The 25,555-nt window shown below is 31.3% G+C and overlaps 1 long non-coding RNA gene across 1 annotated transcript in view; it reads left to right on the forward strand.

Moving 5' to 3' along the window:
- The window catches only part of LOC134852184 (uncharacterized), a 63,935-nt gene extending 39,394 nt beyond the window's left edge, over positions 1-24,541 (forward strand). The window contains exon 3 of the long non-coding RNA XR_010164284.1: positions 24,333-24,541. This is a non-coding gene — a long non-coding RNA (uncharacterized LOC134852184). The remainder of the gene's footprint in view (positions 1-24,332) is intronic.
- Positions 24,542-25,555: the final 1,014 nt, after the last annotated feature.

A 25,555-nucleotide genomic window follows, 5' to 3' on the forward strand; every position in this document is an offset into this window, starting at 1 on the left:
AGTATAGATCTTGAAAGAAAATTTTTGATTTATGCTTCATGTATAACCTTCCAAAAGATGTTGTAGTTGGTTTACTTCACAACAAATTTTTTTCAAAAAATCTGAGTTTTCATTTAAGTTAACCTAGTTTATCAAATGATAAAAAAATTTCCAAACATTACATTTTTATGTTGGATTTTTTCTCAAGATGTAATATATAAGTTAAATTTTCAAAAAAAACCTCAAAACTCTCAATGAATTAAATTGAGTTTCTATCTAAAAAAGATATTTTCTCAGTTTCTGCTTCATCTACTATCTTCTGAGAACTCAAAGTGAGAACTCAAAGGTGTAATTTTATTTCTTAGAACAAATTAAGAGCAGCATTATTGTTTATAACCTGCAAAATCTTCGGAAGTAGAAATACACAAGGGAACTTAGTTCCATATTTCTGCAACATTTATAACATCTAACACATCCTTTCTCAAAATTATCCAATAAGGAAAGGAAATTAGGGTGCAAACTGTATTAATTGAATAATTTTGCGAAATTTATTAACAAGAAAACTCTATAATTCAACGTAATTTTCTAATTGAAAAAAAATTGAAGCTAAACAGAACTACATTTTTACTGTGTGTCTAATTGAAATTTTCCTTGTTAAAATTTATAGAATCGAGAGATCATACATCTGGTTCTGCTAAATTGTTAGTTTGCTTAGAGCTTTTCAGCAGATTTTTTATTATTTTCTCTAAAATTCTTTCTACATCAAATTTTTTTATCCTAAAGAATGAAGTATAGATCTTGAAAGCAAATTTTTGATTTATGCTTCATGTATAACCTTCCAAAAGATGTTGTAGTTGGTTTACTTCACAACAAATTTTTTTCAAAAAATCTGAGTTTTCATTTAAGTTGATCTAGTTTATCAAATGATAAAAAATTTTCCAAACATTACACTTCTATGTTGGATTTTTTCTCAAGATGTAATATAAAAGTTAAATTTTCAAAAAAAACCTCAAAACTCTCAATGAATTAAATTGAGTTTCTATCTAAAAAAGATATTTTCTGAGTTTCTGCTTCATCTACTATCTTCTGAGAACTCAAAGTGAGAACTCAAAGGTGTAATTTTATTTCTTAGAACAAATTAAGAGCAGCATTATTGTTTATAATCTGCAAAATCTTCGGAAGTAGAAATACACAAGGGAACTTAGTTCCATATTTCTGCAACATTTATAACATCTAACACATCCTTTCTCAAAATTATCCAATAAGGAAAGGAAATTAGGGTGCAAACTGTATTAATTGAATAATTTTGCGAAATTTATTAACAAGAAAACTCTATAATTCAACGTAATTTTCTAATTGAAAAAAAATTGAAGCTAAACAGAACTACAATTTTACTGTGTGTCTAATTGAAATTTTCCTTGTTAAAATTTATAGAATCGAGAGATCATACATCTGGTTCTGCTAAATTGTTAGTTTGCTTAGAGCTTTTCAGCTGATTTTTTATTATTTTCTCTAAAATTCTTTCTACATCAAATTTTTTTATCCTAAAGAATGAAGTATAGATCTTGAAAGCAAATTTTTGATTTATGCTTCATGTATAACCTTCCAAAAGATGTTGTAGTTGGTTTGCTTCACAACAAATTTTTTTCAAAAAATCTGAGTTTTCATTTAAGTTGATCTAGTTTATCAAATGATAAAAAATTTTCCAAACATTACACTTCTATGTTGGATTTTTTCTCAAGATGTAATATATAAGTTAAATTTTCAAAAAAAACCTCAAAACTCTCAATGAATTAAATTGAGTTTCTATCTAAAAAAGATATTTTCTCAGTTTCTGCTTCATCTACTATCTTCTGAGAACTCAAAGTGAGAACTCAAAGGTGTAATTTTATTTCTTAGAACAAATTAAGAGCAGCATTATTGTTTATAATCTGCAAAATCTTCGGAAGTAGAAATACACAAGGGAACTTAGTTCCATATTTCTGCAACATTTATAACATCTAACACATCCTTTCTCAAAATTATCCAATAAGGAAAGGAAATTAGGGTGCAAACTGTATTAATTGAATAATTTTGCGAAATTTATTAACAAGAAAACTCTATAATTCAACGTAATTTTCTAATTGAAAAAAAATTGAAGCTAAACAGAACTACATTTTTACTGTGTGTCTAATTGAAATTTTCCTTGTTAAAATTTATAGAATCGAGAGATCATACATCTGGTTCTGCTAAATTGTTAGTTTGCTTAGAGCTTTTCAGCAGATTTTTTATTATTTTCTCTAAAATTCTTTCTACATCAAATTTTTTTATCCTAAAGAATGAAGTATAGATCTTGAAAGCAAATTTTTGATTTATGCTTCATGTATAACCTTCCAAAAGATGTTGTAGTTGGTTTACTTCACAACAAATTTTTTTCAAAAAATCTGAGTTTTCATTTAAGTTGATCTAGTTTATCAAATGATAAAAAAATTTCCAAACATTACACTTCTATGTTGGATTTTTTCTCAAGATATAATATATAAGTTAAATTTTCAAGAAAAACCTCAAAACTCTCAATGAATTAAATTGAGTTTCTATCTAAAAAAGATATTTTCTCAGTTTCTGCTTCATCTACTATCTTCCAAGTTAATCCAATTTGAATAAAGTTATATATTTGAAAATTGAGTTTTAGAGGGAAAATATATCATTTCAACGAACGTTCGTTAATCCGAAGCAGAATTAATACAATAAATCCTTTCCAACATCAAACTATTTGGTCGACTTGATAACTGTATGATGCTGTTTTAACTCTGAATTTCTATATTGATGTAAATTTTTGGTTGAGAACGATGTATATTGTTATCTTGAAGTTTTCAAATGTTAGAAAAACATACATTTTTTCATCTTTTCCAGGTCAGTTATCAATTCATTTCTGACTCGTAGAAAAAAAGCAGAGGAACACCATAATTCTTAGTACATCAATCCCCAATAATTGCTACGCACTACTCTATGATTACTTTTAAAAGCACCAAGTAAGGAAAACTATAAAATGGTCACTAGGCAAAACTTTTCAATTAATTAATGTTTTATAAATATCCAGTTTTTAATAAAGTTTCAACAAAAACTCAAGCACTCATTAGCGTATGTGATTCACTTCTAATACAAATTTATCGCAAAACAATCTCTGCAAGCTTGCAACCAATCGAGTTTTTACTAAACTTGGGGTAAATTGTTGAGGCAGTGATACAAAATTTTGAAAAAAAAACATAGATTTTCCACATTTTTTGTCTCAAAACATTGAAGTACGATAAAATTTTCCCTAACTTGAGCTAAACTTTGCTTTATATAATGCTCTGAACATAAAAAGATCATATTAGCTGAATCAATACTGAAACTTCCAGAAAATAGTAAAATTAATTGTAATTTTCGAGATGGTGAAGTAAAAATTTATCAAATCTATCCAAATGATTCCATTTTACCTTTTATTTGTGTAATTAACTGGTTATTGTGTTCATTTCAGGAGTTTTTAAATTCTTTCCTTGTGAGGTGTAATTCAGCCGTAAAATTAAAGCGTTGATACTCAATACTTGGTTCAAAAGTGAACTCATTGATTGAGTAAGTTTCTCTAAAGAGACCTTTACTTAGTCGGATAACTCTGTTTTGTACAAAAAAACGTCCAAAAAATTATGAATTAAGTAAGTGTTAACATCTATTTCATCAATAAGAAAATCAATTGGATTTTTTTCTTTTTTCTTGTTAAGTAACTAGAGGAAATTCAAACGTTTTTTGATAAAAAATTTACGAATAATGATTAAAGTTTTTAAAAAAAGATAAACAATTCACTTTTAGAAAATGCTGGATTCTGATTGGTTGAGTTCCAACAAACATAGTTACTAAAAAATACTCAACTCTGATTGGGTGATTTCTCTAAGCAATAGTAAAAAAATTCATTCCATTCATTCTGTTTTAGTTTTTTGTTGAAAGTAAGTGAATAACTACTTGGATTTTTTTTCAAAAATTTCGAACAACTCAAAGTAAGTATAAATAATCTAATAACTGTTTGGGACTTTTTATACCTCCCAATTTTGTAGGTGCCATGTACTTTTATTTAACTTTGCTACAAGCTAAACCTCTACTTTTTTTCAGATGCCGGCACTCAACAGAAAAGAAAAATTGATAAAATTTAAAAGATTATCTTTTAATTTAAATGATTGTCTTTAGGAAAACTTGCAAAAAATTCAAAGTTTTTGGAAAAAATTGCAAAAATTTCAAATTTTGGAAACAATTGCAGATATCTCAAGGTTTTGGCCAATTTTTGTTGCTTCTGATCTAATTTAAAAAATATGGATACGAGTAGAGGTTGAAATTAAGCCCAAATTGTTTTTTAATTGGCATCATGTTGAGGCAGTGATACAAAATTTTGAATAAAAATATAGATTTTCCACATTTTTCTCTCAAAACATTAAAATACGATAAAAATTTCCCTAACTTGAGCTAAATTTTGCTTTATATAACGCTCTGAACATAAAAAGATCATATTAGCTGAATCAATATTGAAACTTCCCGAAAATAGTAAAAGTAATCGTAATTTTCGAGATGGTGAAGTAAAAAATTATCAAATCTATCCAAATGATTCCATTTTGACCTTCTATTTGTGTAATTAACTGGTTTCTGTGTTCATTTCAGGGAGAATTCAAGTAATAATTTTAAATCAATTGAACAAAAAGAGCAAAATCATTGAAATTTCTCGATCAAACTCCATAATTCAACTCCTCAGTTTTTTCTCAATGAGTAACCCAAATTTGTACAAAAATTACAACTTATGAAAAAATTTTCACGTTGATAATAATAAATTTCAGATCAATGGGGAGTTAAGGAGAAAATAATTTCAATTGAACGAACAATTTGTTGGCAGAGATAAAATTAGACGTGATAACGGCTAATTATTACCATGTATTTTGTCGATGTTCTCCTTTAGGTTCCCTTGTTTAATTGCTACAGCAAACTATTTCAGCAAAAGCCTAACTTTTGGGAACATTAACTATCACAAAATAGTTTGTAAATCGCTTTTTGTTCTTGATTTTGTCGAAAGGTTTCTCAAAAATGTCGAAGTGCGGAAGAATCGGTGCTCTTTTAAGCATTCGAAAGCACGCGTATAAATTGAGAACATAAAGGTGTAATTTTACTTTTATTTCTTAGAACATATTAAGAGCAGCTCTATTGTTTATAATCTGCAAAATCTTCGGAAGTAGAAATACACAAGGGAATTTGTTCCATATTTCTGCAACATTTGTAACATCTAACACATCCGTTCTCAAAAACATCCAATGAGGAAAGGAAATTAAAGTGCAAACTTTATTAATTGAATAATTTTGCAAAATTTATTAACAAAAAAACTCTATAGTTCAACGAATTAAATAAATGAAATATAGATCTTGAAAGCAAATTTTTGATTTATGCTTCATGTATAATCTTCCAAAAGATGTTGTAGTTGGTTTACTTCACAACAATTTTTTTTCAAAAAATCTGATTTTCATTTAACTTAATCTAGTTTATCAAATGATAAAAATTTTTCCAAACATTACACTTTTATGTTGGAATTGTTCTCAAGATGTAATATATAAGCTAAATTTTCAAAAAAACCTCAAAACTCTCAATGAATTAAACTGAGTTTCTATCTCAAAATGATATTTTTTCAGTTTCTGCTTCGTCTACTATCTTCCAAGTTAATCCAATCTGAATAAAGTTCGATTTGAAAATTTAGTTTTAGAGGGAAAATATATCATTTCAACGAACGTTCGTTAATCTGAAGCAGAATTAATACCATAAATCCTTTCCAAAAAAACATCAAACTATTTTCTCGTTTGATAACTGTATGTTGCTGTTTTAACTCTGAATTTCTATATTGAAGTAAATTTTTGGTTGAGAAGGATGTATATTATTATCTTGAAGTTTTCAAATGTTAGCAAAACATACATTTTTTCATCTTTTCCAGGTCAGTTGTCAATTCATTTCTGAATCGTAGAAAAAAAGCAACAGAAAACCATAATTCTTAGTAAATCAATCCCAATGTCTGCTACGCACTACTCTATGATTACTTTTAAAAGCACCAAGCAAGGAAAACTATAAAATGGTCACTAGGCAAAACTTTTCAATTAATCAATGTTTCATAAATATCCAGTTTTTCATAAAATTTCAACAAACACTCAAGCACTCATTAGCGTATGTGATCCACTTCTAATGCAAATTTATCGCAACGAAGTCTCCGCAAGCTTGCAACCAATGGAGTTTTTACTGTAGGTTAAAGATTTTCGGATCGATTTTCCTCGAAATTTCACGAAAGTTTGAACTTGGTTGTTTCTGGTTTTAACGTCAATCACAATCTTTGAATAAAAAAAGAAATGACACAACAAGAATAATGATAAAAAAATGTATAATTTTTACTAGCAGTCTTTCAAAATTAGTTTGTTAGACTTTTCAGATTCAGTAAAAAATTGTTATTAACAGAATGTTCTACTATGTTTTTGGTAAAATATATCAATTTTACCTTCTCTTTAAGTGTATTTTGAATGCTGAGCACATAATTTAACATTATGTTAACAATGCTTCTTCTTGATATGATTAGTAAAATCCTCGCTGCTGTATGTATAAAAATTACAATTGGAACACTTTAAGACGCCAGAGTGCTTTCGATGTCTTGATGCGTGTAAGCGAGTGTATTCTCTGCCACATTCAAGACATGCAACTCTTTTGTTTCTATTCAGTGACTGCATCTCATTGAGTAGAAAAAGAAAAAATGGGAGATCAGAATGTCCCAAATTTTTAGAAAAGAAAAGTTGATTAAACTCAAAAAATGAATAAAAATGAATAAAAAAGCAAATTTCTTAACTAATTGCTTTTAACGTGAAAGAAAGTCAGAATGGATTTACTATTTAGCCTAGCTGACATAAAATTTATCCAATCTAGCCATGAAGTTTTCAAAAGTTTTGCTATCAATCAATCAGAATCGAGCATTAATTATAAGGAAATTTTTATCTTATCTGATATCAACCAATCAGAATCGACTTTCAATTTTCATGAATTTTTCAATAAATTTAATGTCAACCAATCAAAATTGAGTTCTACTTCTTATAGATTTTTTAAAAATTTTGTTGTCATGCAATCAGAATTGAACATTTTTTTTAGTAAAACTGTTTGTTAGAAAGCAACCAATCAGAATCCAGCATTTTCTAAAAACTTTAAATATTGTTTGAAAAATGTCTATCAAAAAACATTTGAAATTTCTCGAGTTACTTTACAAGAAAAAAGAAAAAATTCCAATTGATTTTCTTAATGATGAAATATATGTTGACTCTTACTTTTTCACAATTTTTTGGACGTCTATGTTGTCCAAAATAGAGTTCTCCGACTTGGGGAAACTTACTCAATCAAAATGCGTATCAAAGATTCAATCTTAACGGCTGAATTACACCTCACAAGGAAAGAAATTTTGTTTATTCTCGAGAATTTGATGTTAATGAAAAAATCGTACGAGTTTATATCAGAGACTCTTTTTATCCCCTACCCAATACCCAAATTTCTAAAATTTTCCCAGCAAAGTTCTTTATCCTTCTTTTCTTTAAAAATTTTTGAAGTTCAAAATCCTGCTTGATTCAGATTTGAATCAGATTTCCAGATATTTGCTTTGAAAAACTCGACAGCTTTGAGTTATCCTCCCATATCTACTTCAAAATAAAAAAAACTGGACTATCTACTCGGATGTCATCATTTTCTCATTGATTACGTACAAAAAATTCAGTTAACTTCATGAAAAAAATTGTGGAAATGCTACTTGTTCGCTATTCTTTCGTTACTTATATCGGCGATATTTCTTATTATTACAGCGAACAACTTTTGGTCATTTAATTTTGCGATTGCTTTTGTGTATATTTTTACTTATTTGGAAGATTTGTGCCCTTTAAAGGCAAATTTGCCTTTGATTGGATACGACAACTAGAACAAAAATGAACATTTTTGTGATTGGAAACGACAATGCCTAAAATGGAGTTTTGTTTCCGATTGGACACGACTTTTATATAAAAACTCCATAAAAGGAAGCTGAAATCTGATTGGATACGACTGCAATCCAAAAAAGGAAAATCAATTCTGATTGGTTAAACCCACACATTCGAGTTGAAGATACTCCTAACTCTTAACTGAAAATCATTTTATTTTCAACTAAACTACCGTGAACTACCTCCTCTCTCATCTCTAAATACCTTAATTTCAACTTATCTTCTGTCAGCTTCCCCCTCCCTCAGCTCTTTCTTGTTTTTACTCTTTTACTCAACTTAATGCGCAAATGATCATCTCAGTGCAAACTAGCAACCTCATGTACTCTGTAGAGTTTTAGCCTGATCTAGCACAAATTCAAGAGCGAGAAATAGTGTCTGGAGTTTTTCTCGTGCGAATGGACGTCCCAATCCAAGTCTGGCACATGGTGGAAGTGATGCGAAGGGACTTCAACGAACATCATATGACACAAGTACCCATGACAGAGAACCAACTTGAAGAAATGCAAATGATGGAGGAATTTTCTGAGCATGTGGGAATGAACTACCCCGAGATTCCTGACTCAAGATTTGTGGATCAACCATTCGACGACTTCCTCTTTCTTTGGGAGAAAGCAGGATCAGCCGAAAACCCCATCACAATAGATGAAGATGAAGGTTTCTCAGAAACCATGACCACTCAAAACACCCCTCCACAACAACCACCAGCGATGGAGCCTCGTCCAGTTCTGCGTTTTATAGAGAACGTCCAGAACTCTTCTGCTGCTCGAGAGCTCTTTGATTAAATATTTTTGTAAATATTTGTTGTTTGGTATTGACCTTGTTTTTTGTAACTAATTCATTTCTTCAATTTCACTTTAATTATGAGAATAGATGAGAGGTTCAGGGTAAATCATTGAAAAACAATAAGAACTTAATTTAGTGCTTCGAACTCGCACACATGTTAAGAAACTGGATTAATTTTTGTCCACATTAAAAAAACACTAGAAAATTTGTACACAAGTAAGAAACACCTGATGGTTTTTGCATCTCGTCAAAAAAACTCACACAATCTTGCCACCTTGAAGAAAAAATTGAAATACTTTTCTTGTTTTATCGAAAAAAGTGAAAAACGTTTCGCATCTTATCAAAAAAATTGAAGCACTTTTCGCGTTTTGTCAAAAAAAGCTTAAAAAATTTTTTCGCATCTTGTCAAATAAATTGAAGCAGTTTTCGCATTTTGTCGAAAAAACTGAAACACTTTTCGGATTTTGTCGAAAAATGTGAAACACTTTTCTTCTTTGTTCGAAAAAGCGAAACATTTTTCGCATTTTAGGAAAAAAGTGAAACCTTTTCACACACGCTTGAAAAAACTGAAACACTTGTCACATCTTGCTGAAAAAAAACGACACACTTTTCGCAGTTTATGGAAAAAAGTGACACACTTTTCGCATTTTGTCAAAAAAATTGAAACACTTTTTGTAGTTGGAGGAAAAAAGTGAAACAGTTTTTGCATTTTGTCGAAAAATTGAAACACTTTTCGCATTTTGTTGAAAAAGTTGAAACATTTTTTGCATCTTGTCAAAAAAAAGTGAAACATTTTTTGCAACTTGTTAAAAAACTTGAAACCTTTTTGCAACTTCTTGAAATCAAAAGAAATATTACAACTTTCTTACATGTTTGAAAAATTTTTTGCAAATTTCTTAGCAACGGTGAGTTTTTTTCTTTCTTAAAAATTTTGGTGATATCGTAAACATATGAGAGAAATTAGACAGATTGTCAAAAGTTTTTTTTAAAAAAATTTACATCATGACTATTTGCAAATGCATAACCATCAAAAAAACAGTCATTTCTTTTTAACAAATGTTGTTCATATTTTGAGTTTTCTACTTTACGAATTCTTTCTAGAAAAGGTAAGCCGATAGTTTGTGTGGAAGCTAGTTTCTGGTTAGAACATAAAAAGTGACGTTTGAGTTTTTTGCGTAACAGTCTTTTCTTTGCAACACTTCTGCTTCTTTCCTGCTCCTTTTTTCTGCTCCTTTCCATTTCAAATTGTGATGAACAGTGCGGTCAGATGATCGAAAACTTCGCCAGTTGATGAAATAACATTCGAATAAAAATGTAATTGTACAGAGTGTAAAAACAATCAATAATTTGGTATGTGAAATGAAAATTACCCAATCGTTGTAAAATTTGATCGAAAGATGAACCAATCAAAAGTATGTGGAACTCACAATTTTCCAAAGAACAATAAGAATTGTGGGTAGAGACACAAAAATTATTGGTTACTAAATATATTCTTCGTAAAAATTACTGCAATTTGAAATAAATAGGGAGTTTTAACAATATTCTGAATAAAAGCTGGGAAGAGCTTGACACATAGCTGCAGCCATTTGGAACAATCATTTTTGCTGAGAATTGTGGATTTATAACGGAACAATAACACCTACACAATTCCATTTTTGGAAATTTCACTCAAAAACTCCAATTATATTTCTATTTCCTTTTATGGTTAGTTGAATGACTCGTATTGTTTACTTCCATTTTCATTTAATCTCAAAATTATTTCTCTCCTTTCTCTTCATCTGATCAGTTTCTTCTCCTATTAAAAATGTACTTAAGAAAAGACACTACTCCCAATTATATTTAATTCTCAAAAAATCAAACAAAAATTGGGAGATTTGCTTGGTCCCGAAAATACTACAAGGGGAAAATTTATTTTGAATCCTGCTGTCAATTATTCAAGAAAAATTAGTTCGGACAACTCGAAAAAAGATAGCGAGTCTATTTTGGTGAAAAAGAATGAGGAGCAACTTCGACAATTAGAAATACTGTTATTCACGATGCTGAAAACCTTGGATTCGTTCCTATATTGGAACTCACTTCTGACAAGGAGTCAACTATGGATCAGGAGCTTGCCAACTGCAACAAAGTGTATGACATAGCAACACACAATAGAAGACAAGTTTGTGTCACGATCAAAAAGTACAATGTTAACAAAACTCCCTACATTCAGATTCGACTTTTCACCGCAAAAGAAAATGAAGCAATGAAACAAGTTGCCTATGTCAACTATACTTTGAACGAATTCAAAGAACTGTCTCAAATTTGGGGAGACTTTATTTTTGTTGAGAACTCTAATGTACAATTAATTGTGTTATTTATTTTTTTGTAGTTTAAATAATTATCCTCAAAATCATTTTTCATATAGTCTTCGCGTTGAGCAGTATGAGTTGGAATATTGGCTTTTCAAGAAATTTAATCTTAAAACTTTACAAAAAAAAAATTGAAACTTTTTCATATTGTTCTAGAATAAAAAACCCAAAAAATGTCACTAACAATTTTAGAATCTCAAAATTTACCAAACTTGCAGATTTTGGACGTAGAATCACAAATATCTCATTTTGAGTGGACTCTGCATAAGGGTAGAAGAAAAATTCACATAGGATGCAGATCCGATGGCAAAAAAAATTATAGAATATCGTAGAACTGGAAAACATTGGAAAAAGAATCATTCTTTACAACTACAAAGAGAAGAATATGATAAGTTACTCGATGTACTTCCTTCATTACTAGGTTATGTAGAGACATACAAAAAATTTTGCATCATTATTGACGAATGCACTGTAGAAAATGCACGTAGAAAAATTGAATGAAAATCTGAGAATTTTTGAGAATATAAAGCAAGAATTTCCTTCAAATACGAAAAGAAAAAAATTATTTCTTGAAATCTTTATTGTTTTGAACCCGGACATAAATTTGAAAGAAATGGACCAAAAATTTCCTTTTGGAGGTCTAATTTGGAGGATACGGAAATTCCTGTATGGATTGATTTTTCATACTTCAAAATCTTTAGACTACATGCAATTATACATGACTCTGCTGGATCTGTGAAATCTACTACAACAAAAGGACCTGGGTATTGTTTACAACAAAAGGACCTGGGTATTGTTATACTGCACCTAGTCTCCCCGATTCATGCTGGTCACGTGACTGGATTATGTTTCTGTTTATATGTTAAAATCTTTGCTTCCTCGGTATTTGCATTGTTCGATTTTTAATCAATTTAATCAAAATACTGCAGAGGAAACAGTTAACAGAATGAGGCTGGTTGTATTGGATAGTGAATGTATTGAAAAGAAAATAGTGAAGAGTTAGGAGTTTATAAGGAAGAACAAACTGTAGGATATTCCTTTCTTCCTCCCAAAAAATTCAAACTAACATCCCAATCTTCTTGGTGTACAAGGCATCTTCATGGAATCAATTGGAGCAGTGGTTATAAAAAATGTATTGAACTTGAAAAAATATTGAAAAACCTAGAAGCCACAGAAACGTAATTTTTTGTAAAAGGTTATAAAAAATGTAGAGTTCTGTCAGAATTTTTCGAAACAAAGATTATTAATTTAGATGACTACGCTTGTCCTATAATTCAGTTTTCGATTTTTAAAGATGAAGAATATGATTGGAGCTGTAGCAACTACTCATTCCGTCATGCAAAAACTCTTCACTGTGCAGAAAGAAAAGCATTTGCTTACGGAACTTGTACTCGATGTTTTCTTAACAAATTGTAAATCATAATAATCTTAGTGTACTACCATTTTCAAACTCTTATTAAATTTCATTGTCAACTTTTTTTTTAGAGTTAAGATGGTCGATCAATGTGACAAGCCCGTAAATTTAGGAAATTTTGTTTTCGTTGAAGAAAATCATGAACGAAAATCATGGAAATTGTTTGGACGTACATGTAATAGATCTCTTTTAGTTTTTTGTGCCATTTTTTTGTTATAGTTTTGATGCTATTATGTGCAATCGTTCGAATTATATTATCCACAACATGTCAAGAAACAACACTTTGGGTAGCTGTCTTATCAAGTACAGTCAGTTATATTGTACCTTCTCCAAAGCTATGAATAAAATAATATCTACCAAAGAACGATTTTTTATTTCCCTAGTTGGTCCAAGTGGATCTGGAAAATCTCATCTTATTTTTTATTGGTTGAAAATTGGAACTTATCAACCAGCATTTGACAAATTTATTTATTTTTATCAACATTATCAACCTCTTCATAGTCAAATGCAAAGAAAAAACCTCAAGTTTATCCAAGGAAAAAATTTTGACTTGATTGAAAATTGTTTTGATAACGGAACTAAATATTTGCTTATATTTGATGATTCTTGTGAGGCAATTTCGAACTCCAAGCAGTTTGTAAAAACTGCCACTGCTGGAGACATAGGGGACTGAATACAAAATACATCAAACACAATTTTTTTCATCAAAGCAAATTTTGAAGAGATGTAGAGTTGCAAAATACACACATAGTCTGGTTCAAGTCGCCGAAGGATGTTTTACAAATTAATACATTAAGTCTACAACTAAGTCTAGGATCTCAATTGAAAGCGTGGTATCAAGATGCAATATCTGTTCGTTATGGTCATTTACTTATTGATTTAACCCCAAAAACAGTTGATTCACTTAGGTATTGTTCTAATAGTGACTCAGTTTCAACAAAATTTTATTTACCAGCTGGAATAGAGACAAAGTTTTTGTACGATGAGTACACAATACGTCTCTATTCTCCCAAAATTTCAAAAATTTTCTCTAAGACTTCGAATTAATTCATTCTCAATTGTCCAAAAGTTTTCATTCAGTTTCTGAGCGAGTGTTTAGTAAACCTATTGAGAGGAGAGCTTCGAGACCTTCGGAAAGAGGACGTAGTAAAATATCGAAAACAAATTTCAGAACTAACACAAAAAAAGAACTCCTCTACACAAAAGAAGAATTATTTTAAGTTCAACAAAAGGGTTACAATTGATATCTATCGTCACCCCTTTTGTCATTAAACGATTGACATAGTTTGGAACAGTTGTTTTAATTTCGTACTCAGTTTATCAATCACAAAGTATTCTTCCAAGAAATCAAAAATTGGATCAAAAGCAAGAAAAAGAGGAGATTGTACCAAAAAAAGTTTGACCTGTTACAGTGCTGTAAATGCGAGGTTGAAAACGAGCAACAATAAGCACCTTATTGATTTAATTTTGAATTCTGCTAGAATTAAACTCAGCCAGTCAGACAAAATTAAATTAGATAATCGATTTACAAAAGAATCTATTGTTGACTTTGTGTGAGCACAAAAGCAAAAAAACACCGATTTTCCAGATATTTACTTTACTATTTTGGAAGCAACTCAACTTCCTCCTAAACTTGTTATTAACAAGATTGCCTAAGCAAAAGATAGAGGAAATTGGATTGCTTACAAAATCTGAAAAGGTAAGACTAAGCAGATTGTATTCTAGGAGTAGAGCTGCGTACGGTTCTATTCAAAACTTGAGTAAAGCGAGTGGTTTATCAAAAAAGGAAGTAGAAAAGTTTTTACAAACCAGGACATCGTATACAAAATTTGATCCACCAATCAAGTGTTTCCGAAGACTTCAAGCTTTTTCTAAATATATCAATGAAATCTTGTGTATGGACTTAGCTTGTGTAGACAATTTTGCTAGTCAAAACAATGGAGTCAAGTATTTATTAGTTGCTCTAGATATTTTTTCGAGATTTGTCAGAGCTCAAACAATAAAAACAAAGTATGCCAAAGACACTTTACAAGCTTTCAGAAAAATGATTTCTCGAAAAAACACTCCTGAAAAATTTTGGGTTGATAAAGGAACAGAGTATGGGGGAACTTTAAAAGAAAATTAAGGAGAAAGACATTGAAGTTTACTCAGCAATGAGTGAAACAAAAGCTGTAAAACAGACTGTAAAACAGTGTTCAATAAACTTTGCCCACTACATAAGGCTTGTGTATGGGACTTTGTTGATTCAATTCCTAAATGTGTGTAAGTCAATATTTTTTCTTTTTTCTATCCTAAAGTACACTATCAAACTATCAGTATCTGTTTTTAGATGTAAGGCAGCCTACAATTGCAAAGATGGATGGTTTTTCACTTCTGCAAAAAATTGAAAGAGTTTCTGAGCTCAGGTTCAAGTACATGGGATCATGCCCTTCTGATACAGTAGCTCAACTAACAAAGTACTCTTTTGCAAATATTATTTCAGCCCCCAAGCAATGATAGAGGAGAACACTGAATCATGATTGCTCTACTACTTTGCTGATTCTTTGGGAAGAAAGAGATCAACTTATCCCTTTTTGACGAAAACCTATCAACGAATGGTTCCTCGAAACCTACAAAAACTGATAATATGTGTGGATTTTGCGCAATTTATATAGCATTTTTTCTTTTTTTATTTTTTCAGATGAATTTGAATCATGTTCATGATGTGCATGTTTTGAATTTTATCAGCAATTTTATGTAAAAGTGCATTTTTGATTTGTAAGTGTAAATTTTTGCAGAAATTTTAATATACAATGTAGTGAATTGTTTGATTATTGTTGTAATTCATTTAATTATATTCCTTAATTTTTTTACGAAAAGCATCTTAGCAACTAACCTTTTAGTGAGAAACACGGAGAATGATGATGGAATATGGATGTTGTAGTCTCCCAATTGAGAAAGTTAACGATAGAATATATAAATTTACGAAAATTGTAACCAACTTCTAGTTGTATAATCTTCTTAAAATTTTACTATGAGAAAGATAGAAAAATTGTTATACAAAAATATCAGACACAAAAAAATTATGATACTATATTTTTCTCAAAGTAAGCTTTTACCGGGGCAGAGCAAATGATAAATTCGGATGATAATTTTTGGAAAATTTCAGAAATTTATAAAAAAAATTTTTTTTTAGATTAAAGACAAAGTGATGGAAGAGAACTGAAATGAATCGTAGTAAGAAATATGACAGGAGCTGTCATCCGTTCTCCAGATAACCTCGGGAATAAAAGATTAAGTGGGATATAAAAGTAATCCTACGTGAGGAGCTGTAAATATTCCCCTGATATCTCGTGGAGCGTAATAATTAACCTGTCAAAGATAATCCCCTCTTGACAATTTTCCCAGATAACCTGAAGGAAAATAAATAAGATGAAATAAGTACTTAAAAGATTCTTTCGAGAAAAAAAAAACATATTCTGTGATATATTAGTTTTGATCCCATACTCTAAATCGAAGCTCAATTTTCGACAAAACTTACCATCTGAAACTTACCAACCAATTTTTTTTCGATTTTTTAAAATAAAAATGTTTTTGCAAGACAAAAATGTATTTGCCAGTAAAACTTAAAAAATTTTCAAAAAGTTTTCTGAAACTTATCATATGAAACTTACCAAACCGAAGTTTTGTGAGACAAAATAGCCTTTACATATCACAAATTGTAGAAATTAGCTAAGAAATGCAAGTATCGACAAAATCGAGCTCAAAAAATTCGGGCGCCAAAAATTATTTCTGAAATTTACCATCTCAAACTTACCATCTTAATACAAAGGAAACCTATTCCCTATCCTAATTCTTGACAGATACCGAGATGGAAAAGGGACGCCCCAAGGTATTCAATTTTCAACTTTCAAGAAAGACCTTAATCAGTTATTGAAAAACTGGATCAAGTCTTTAAAAACTGGACTGTGCAGCAAAAATCAACATTGTCGTGGGATTTGTGTTAAGTGATATAGAAAACGGCAAATATCGTTATTTCTACGCTCATGAAAAAAACCCACTCTTTAAAAATTCTATGCTGCTTTGTACTAAAGCAGACTTGACGACTAAACAGAACAAGGTCAATAAGCAAGATATCATTGAAATGTGTACACAAGAGAGACAAAATACAAAATGGTGATTCAAAATGATCAAAAATGTGATCATTTTTGCCGCCTTACTGAAAAACGTACCCATGGGATGTCCAGATTCAGTGATTCCGGAACCACTTCTGAGGAATAACCATGTTAACTGTTTGGTTTCGGATCAACACGCAAAACAACCATACAATGACAATTTGTGTTTTTTTCATAAAGTTGATATCTTCATTTCACAAATTTGACATTTCAAGTTGCAGCTCATTTACATGGAAAAACTAATCTTGAAACATCCACCTCCGTGATTTTATTGCTTTTCTTGAAAAATCGGGTTGTGATCTGAAACAATTGCGTGGAGTTTTGATGGATAATTTGCCTAGAGTTGAAGATGTAGTAGAGAAAAACATCTTTATCTACGATATAGACATTGAAGATGGAGTTTTTGTGGGTGAATTAGCTCGTAGAAGTATCTGTAAAAACGAGAATGCAGTATAACTTCTACGATACAACAAACACGTTTCTTACGTCAATAATATTGACAACTTCTTCAAATGCTTCCGATGCCCAAATTGCAATCCAATTTTCCACAAAGCAGACCACTTCAACCGTCATCTTTTCTGTTGCTAGGACCGAATCAAAAATCTTTACACCAAAATTTTTACACTCTACGAGAGAATTTGTTTGAGAAACTGGATGGGTTCAGTATTGAGTATACAAAAAAAACTTTACTCAAAACTGTTGCCGTTTTTAAATTTGAATCAATTTGTGTGCCATCCGAAGAACTAAAACCAACCAAATCAATAACTTGAGTCGAGAAGCATGAACCCATATCAGTGTCAATCTCATTGGATTTTTTTTGGAAAACCCATGTTTTAAGTGACAAAGGTCCACCATCTCTCATTTTTGACTTTGTGGCAAACTTGGAATTGTTGGCAGAGAAAAATAAAGCCAAAACGCAATCAAAGTTTCTGCAAATTGAACATAACATAAAAAGCGGCTACACACTTAATGAGCGAGGCAGTTTCAGTAAGAGTGAAGCAAGAGTGTATGACTATGAGGCAGAAACAGACGCATCCACTCACTTTCTCAGGATTCAAAAAATCAATTGATTGATCTGATGCAACATCTAAAAAGATACACCAAAACTCTGCCAGTATTTGGATTCAACAGTGGTCGGTTTGATATAAACCTCATTAAATCATACCTCATTCCCTATCTTATCAACGAAGAAGAAATTGAACCTTCAGTTATCAAGAAAGCAAACGACTTTGTTTCCTTCAAATTTGGAGATGTTCATTTTCTGGACCTTCTGAATTTTTTGGGTGGAGCTAATAATTTAGACTCGTTTCTAAAAGCTTACAAAGCCAGAGAGATGAAAGGATACTTTCCATAGGAGTGGTTGGATACTCCCAACAAGCTTGATGAACAACAACTACCCTTGTTGTTAAGGGTAGTTGTTAGAAGTCAACAGCTAACAATGACTTCTACAGCAAACTGAAGAATAGCAACCCTCTCGATAAAGAGTAGCCGAAGAGCAAGCCTTGAAAGAACTCTGGCTGAAAAGCAAACCACCTACGGGATTCGAAAACTACATCTACCATAAATCTATCTGGGAACAGTAAAAGATGACATCACTTCGCGATTTTCTGGATTTTCTGGATCCAATGCAGAAAATGATTGATTTTTATCATCACAAAGCGATAGACATGTTAAAGGTCGGCTACACACCCCTGAATTTAACGAACATCTGTCTACACAAGTCAACCGACTATAAGTTTTTCCCATTCTTTTCGAGAGATAGTGACTTGCTTGAAAAAATTCGGGATGATATGACCGGAGGTCCCGCAATTGTTTTCACAAGGAAAGCAGTAGCAATTGAAACGTTTATTCGAAAATCAAACAATTTGTGTAAATCAATCGTTGGAATTGATGCTAGTCAACTCTATCCTCATTCTATCTGCCAGGATATGCCCACAGGCTTGTATACGAGATGGGATTACGATGAAGAAACTCAAAAATTCAAGGCAAGGCAGAATCGAGTTCGAACGGTTGAAAATATGGTCATGTCATACTTTCAAGCAACGAGACCTGAATGCAAAATTGAGAGTTACTACACTACAGGAACACAGAAGAAAATGATTGCTTTAGTGTTGATGATTTTTGCAACCATTGTACGACTGTCTTTGAAGCAATGGGTTGTTATTTCCAGTTTTTCCCTTGCTAAGAAGCTAGACCAAGCCTAAGCATGATGATATCAAATGAGGAACCGAGAAAAGAGAAATTGATTAGCTTCGAAAAGGTTAGCTTCGAAATTGATTAGCTTCGAAAAAACATTCGAGAAAAAGGATACCCAATGGAAGAAATGTGGGAGTGTAGTTGGTGGGATGAATTTCAAAACAATGTAGACGTGAAAAATCACGTTAGAACTCACTTTTCCTTCAAAAGACTTCTTTCTGCCAATTCACTAGTGCAAAAAATAGAAACGAAACATTGTTCGGCGACGTGCAATGCAATCTGAGTGTTCCAGATGAGCTAAAAGCAAAGTTTTCCAACTTCCCACCTATTTTCAAAAATATTAATGTTACCAGAAACGATATTGGGGAATATATGAAGACATATGCCGAAGAAAACAATTTTTTAAAACAACCGCGACGAAATTGGATATCGAGCTTCAAGTTGACCAACGGAACACTTATCACACCACTTTTCAGCTTTTACTTCGATCTTGGACTACAGTGTACAAAAGTTCATCGATTTGTACAATACACACCGCGTGAAGTATTCAACAGTTTTGTTCACTCTGTTGTTTTTTCTAATCGAGCCGGCGATGAAAATGCAGTATCTGGCGTAGTACTCGAAACAATGAAACTTCTAGGAAATAGTTCCTACGACTATCAAAAATGGACAGATCAAAACATACAATGACAAAATATCTCGGAGACAAAAAAACCCACACAGCTATCAACAACCACCTCTTCAAGAGACTCAATATTGTAGCTAAAGCTTTGTATGAAGGGAACTTGTCAAATCTACTATAGAGCATTGTGAACCAGTTATAGTAGGATTCTTAATACTGCAGTATGCCACATTGAGATTGTTGGAGCTGTATTATAACTTTTTAGATAACTTTTGCGATGTCAACAATTTCGAAGAACTCAAAATGGATACAGATTCCCTCTAATTGGCTTTGGCAGAGGGAGATTTAGATGATTGTATCCTTCCCAGCAAGCGAGCAGAATGGACTGAAAAGCGAAGCGAGGACTATCGGGACGATTTCAGAGCAGACAATTTTTTCCCCCTAAACATGACAAGAGAGAACCAGGATTGTTCATGGAGGAGTTCAGTTGCACCGAAATGTTATGCCTGTGTAGTAAAATCTATTGCTGTTACGATAGTAAAAGTCAAAAGTATAAGTTTAGCAGTAAAGATCTGAACAAACGCGCATTAGAAGACTCTGGAGATGGCCCGATAGCAAAGTATCGACAAGTACTGGATGAGGCAGTGAGTTTGAAGTCAACGAATAGAACGTTTCAAACGATGAACCATTTAGTCGCAACTTATGAACAAACTAAGAAAAGACTGAACTGTTTTCACCCTCAATGGGAAGTTTAATGATACATACTAAACCTTTAATTTTGTAAGCGATTATGTAGTAAAATTGGATACGATGCTGTGAATTAATACATTTTCTCTGCTATTAAGGTTTTTTTTGAAAAATTCTTTTTAAACGCCACAATTGGGTTTACAGTATATTTTTCTTCGATTAGGAAAACATTAGAAATCTGGAACATTGGCAAAACCGGGTGATAAAAACTTGCCATCTGAACCTTACCATTCCCTATCTTAATACATTAGGAAAACTATTCCCTATCCTAATGAGTTCTTATTTCTCTACAATGATTTTCTAATTAATAAGGAAATCTATACGCTATCCTAATACATGACAAATTCGGGCGTCGAAAAAAAACTTACCATCTGAAATTTATCATCTGAAACCTGCTAGCTTAATACATTGGGAAACCTATTCCCTATCTTAATACATTGGGAAATCCTTTACTTATGTTAATTCATAGGGTACTGACCGGATGATCTACAGCCTATTTTAATTGCCCCGACATATACTACTTCAGTATTCACCAGGAAATGTTCACAAGCACTCAACTCCTCTTGGAGCTTCTTTCCATCTTCCCCTTCCTCCTCCACAATCTTGTTCAAATCTGCCATAGCATCACTTGGTTTGCGCTGTTTTGCTCCATGTCTTTTTCTCCGATGTTGCTGGAGATAGTAGAAACTCGGAAACTTATCGCAAGACGAACAAACAGTTGATTATTTGAAACTTGACGGAGCTTGCTTCCTGGCTACGTGGTAATTCATTTCTTGTTGATGTAAAATGAAACACCTCTAATCAGGAAAAGAAAAACTCCTTTAGAACAGTTTTTCCGGTGTCGAGCTGCGTTTTGACGAACGTACATGTTTACACAATTCCCAAACTGCACTTTCTCGTTTCTATTCAGCGACGGCATCTAAAAATGAGAGATTCATTAAGTATGAAAATAAAAAAATAAATACTTGTTACATATCAAAGTGGGAGATTTAAAATGTCGCAAAAATCTATTCAATGTATATTTTTACTTTTATTTTTCGGAATTAAGAGTGATTTTTTTTCGAGTAGTTAATAGAACAATTGCTTTTATCAATTGCTTTGTAAAATTGCTTTGTAAAAGAAAATCAGAATGAATTTGATTTATTTGCTCAAAGAAAACTAACAAAACAAACTGAGTTTCAACCAATCAGAAGTGAACAATAATAAAATTGATTTAATATTCGGTTTCTTTCATTGTTTGAGAGAGGTCTATTAAAAACACTTGATTTTGCTCGAGTTACTCTTCTAGAATAAAGAAAAAGTTCCACGTTGACTCTTACTTTTTCACAATTTGTTTGCACGTTTATGTTGTCCAAATTAGATTTCTCCGATTGAGTGAAGGTCTACTTAGAGAAACTTATTCAATCAAAGAGTTTACTTTTGATCCACATATCAAGGCTTCAAACATACGGCTGAATTACAGCTGTCAAGGCAAGAAATTATATATGTTCTAGAAGATTTGAAGTAAGTCGACAAGTCGTACAATAATATATCAAAGAGCTTTTTTATCCCCTACCCGATAACCAAATTTGTAAAAACTCCCCAGCAAGTTCTTCAATCTTTCATTTCTTCAAAAATTTGCAAATTTCAAAATACATCATGATCAGGTTTTGAATCAAATTTTCACAGATTTGCTTTGAAAAATTCCTGTTATCCTCTCAAATCTACGGCAAAATCAAAGAACTTGACTATCTACTCAAAACCAGCATTTTCTCATTGATTATCACAAAATATTCAATAAACCTGATGAAAAGAATTGTGGAAATGCTACTTGTTTTAATGTTCTTTCTTTTGATACTTATATCAGCAATATTTTTTATTTTTACAGCAAACAACCTTTGGTCATTTAGTTTTCCGATTTTTTTTGTGTATATTTTTACTTATTTGAAAGACTTAAGTCCCTAAAAGGTACCTCTTATTGGATAACCACCATAACATAAACAAATATTTTTGTTATTAGAAACGACAAAATGTAAAAAATTGCTAAAATGGATTTTTGTTTCCGATTCGACACGACTTTTATATAAAAATACCATAAAAAGAACTTGAAATTTGATTGGACATGGCTACAGACCAAATATGGAAAATCAAATTTGATTGGTGAAACCCACACATTTGATTTGGTTGTACCCCCCAATCTTAACTAAAAATCATTTTATTTTCATCGTAACCAATAATCAGTCTCACTATAAATAAGATAAAATAAGTCTTTTTTAGATTTTTGAAAAAAAATTATTCTGTGATATATTAGTTTATGATCCATACTCTAGATCGAAACTTCTTTTTTTGTCGAAATTTACCATCTGAAACTTACCACTTAAAATTTTTTTTTAGATTTTTCAAGATAAAAACATTTTTTCAACAAAAAAAAACATATTTGCAAGTGAAACTTGAAAAAAAATTTCAAAAAAATTTCTGAAACCTACCATCTGAAACTCAAATTTTTTTCTTTCGATTTTTCAAGATAAGAAATTTTATCAAGTAAAATTGAAAAAAAAAGTTTTCTGAAATTTATCATTTGAAACTTACCATGAGCCAAAAACATTATACCTTCATTGCACAATCTACAAGTAACACTGATACCCACCAATTAAAAAACGCGCGCCGATATTTTCGCGAAAAACCTAAAAACCAAAAAATATAGTTTTTCTTACCATTCTCTTACCATCACACTGAAACCAGACCTTTACCTATCTTAATACAATAAAAAATATATTCCCTATCTTAATACATAGCTTGCAGACCGGATTTTCTATTCCCTATCTAAAAACATAGGGTCTGCAACCACCCACCCCCACCCCCCTGACAATCTGACAAACTAACAACCAACTCGGCCAATTTGAAATTTGCGTTCGATATGGTTTGTTTTTCATGTGGTCGATATAATAAATATTTAAATTTTCACAATTTTTTTTCTCGTTCATTTGCATTCAGAACACAAGAGGGCTTGGTTGAGCTTTATTCTTTCTTTAACTGAAGTTAATTAAAAACTAGATTCAATTTCAATCCATAAACAGCTATTGAGGGTTTCAGGAAATTTTACTTGCAGTAAGATATAATGAAAAAACAAAACAATTTGCATCACGGCAAAGCCCTGGAAATTTCAAATTCCATTTAAGATTTTCTTTTAGATTTTGGCTTGGTAAAAAAGACGCAAGTAGTTTTAAATCAAAGGCATTCCTCAATGCACATTATCAAAAACAAATTGATAACATTTGCGTATACCATATTTGAAACAACTAGCTTATATCAACCCAATTGTTAATGAAAGCTCAGCCAGATTTAATCGCGTCTTACACTACGCAAGAAACATGGAGATATCGAGTGAATTTAAAAAAATCAGTTTCAGGTGTCCATTTTCAAGACCCCATAACTGTACAACTTTTTCCCGTGAGCTGTCTCGTTTTATTTTGAGCTAAATTACAGTTTTTATATTACATTATGCAATAAGCTATATATATATTTTTACAATACTTGCGCATACAAATAAATTTTAGGTCTACTAAGAAATTCCCGATAGTTCAAAAATCAATGTTTTAATGACAAAAAACTATCGAACACAAATACTCCGCCACCTCCTTCATAAGTCAGATCACATAGAAGGAACACGAAGGTTGCTTATAAAAAGGCAAAGCTCTGATAGTTCCGATTGTCTTTTAAGGTATCTGCTATATATCGTTTTAAAATTTATATGACTTTGGGTTTCTGATTGAACTTTTTGATTGTGAAATAAAGAAAAGTTCCCAAGGTTTTTTAAAAGTGGGGAAAATTGAACAGTCTTTTCAGTTAGTTTTTTAACTAAAAGATTCACGATTGTTAACTCTCGGATTTTTTAAATTTAGTTTCAATTTAATCTTTGAGTAATTTTCATTTTTTTTAAACGTCCTCTTAATGGCAGCAAATTAATATGTATTTCAACTTGCTGTGTGTTTCAATAAAGTTTTTGAAAACTAATTTTGTTTGTATTAAAAGTATATTTTATTCCAGTTTCCCAAGAAAGGCAAAGGTTGTTTTCAGATTCCTATCCTTCTCTTTGTCACAATTATCAACGCGTACTGCCTGCTAATTTTTTTCAAGACGGATGGGCTGATGTCACTGGACTATTTTCTTGTTATCTGCCAATGCATTTGCGATCTTGTTTTTAACGGTTTGTTTGGATTTTGTTTCTATATTTATTCGACCTATCTGTCAATCTTCTACTTCTGTGGAAGTGGCTCTTTTGTGGACACTCCGTAAATGGAAATCGTTTTAGAAGTTCAATCCAAGAAGACTGCTCATATCAGGGCAAAGCCCTGAATATTCCGACTGACTTTTAAGGTTTATGGAGCAGTATTAACATTGAAAATTAAATGTAACAAGACTGCTCGTATGGAGCAGTAATAACATAAAATTAAAATAAAATGAAAATGAACTAAAATAAAATGAATTTTTTGTCTAAATTTTGAAATTTTTATGAAAATAATCCCCCTACACGCCATATAAAGTACAAAAGAATAGATTTCGTTCCTTGTAACAAATTAAATATGACAAATAAGCTTCTTTCAACCAATTTGAAACAATTTCTAAGACGGATTAAATCTCCGCTTACGCGTTAATAGCGCGAAATAGATCGCGTGTTAATTGTCCCAATTGACTAAAATGGTAATCTTTAAACCCCTATATTTTTACAAAAATAACAGGACTTTTCAATGGATTATATACAAAATCACATGTGTCTAGAGCCCATTTTTTCCAAATATTTCAAAAAAGAGTTCAACAAATGGTAGCGATTATTTTTTTGAAGCTAAAGCTAAGTTATTTAACGTTTTTTCTCAACAAAATTTGGTACAAACTGGTTAAAAAAACTGCTCAAAAAACTATCAATTATTTGCAACCAAAAGCGAAATATAACTGCTCAAAAGTAAATCATTCAGAGCTGAAACAGCTTTGCTCAACAACTTCAGTAGAACTGGCACACAATTTGGTGTATGCCTGTTACTGGAAAACATTGACATTTTTTATAATTCTAAGATATGTCAGCACGATAGGAGGAAACCCAAGATCAAAGAAAGATCATAGAGAGCGGTATATTTGCTAGTTTCGGTTACAATTCACAAGAAGCACAGTTTGGCCTTGAAATGATTATAAGTAAACAAAGGCAAACGTTTTTTGTTCTGGTTAAACATAAAGGTATCAGTTAAGCAATGAAGCAGTTTTGTTAATGAAAAACCTAAGTTTTTGCTAAAAAAGACCGATAGAAA

Source organism: Symsagittifera roscoffensis, chromosome 7, assembly GCF_963678635.1.
Source record: "Symsagittifera roscoffensis chromosome 7, txSymRosc1.1, whole genome shotgun sequence".
NCBI classification, from domain to species: Eukaryota; Metazoa; Xenacoelomorpha; order Acoela; family Convolutidae; genus Symsagittifera; species Symsagittifera roscoffensis.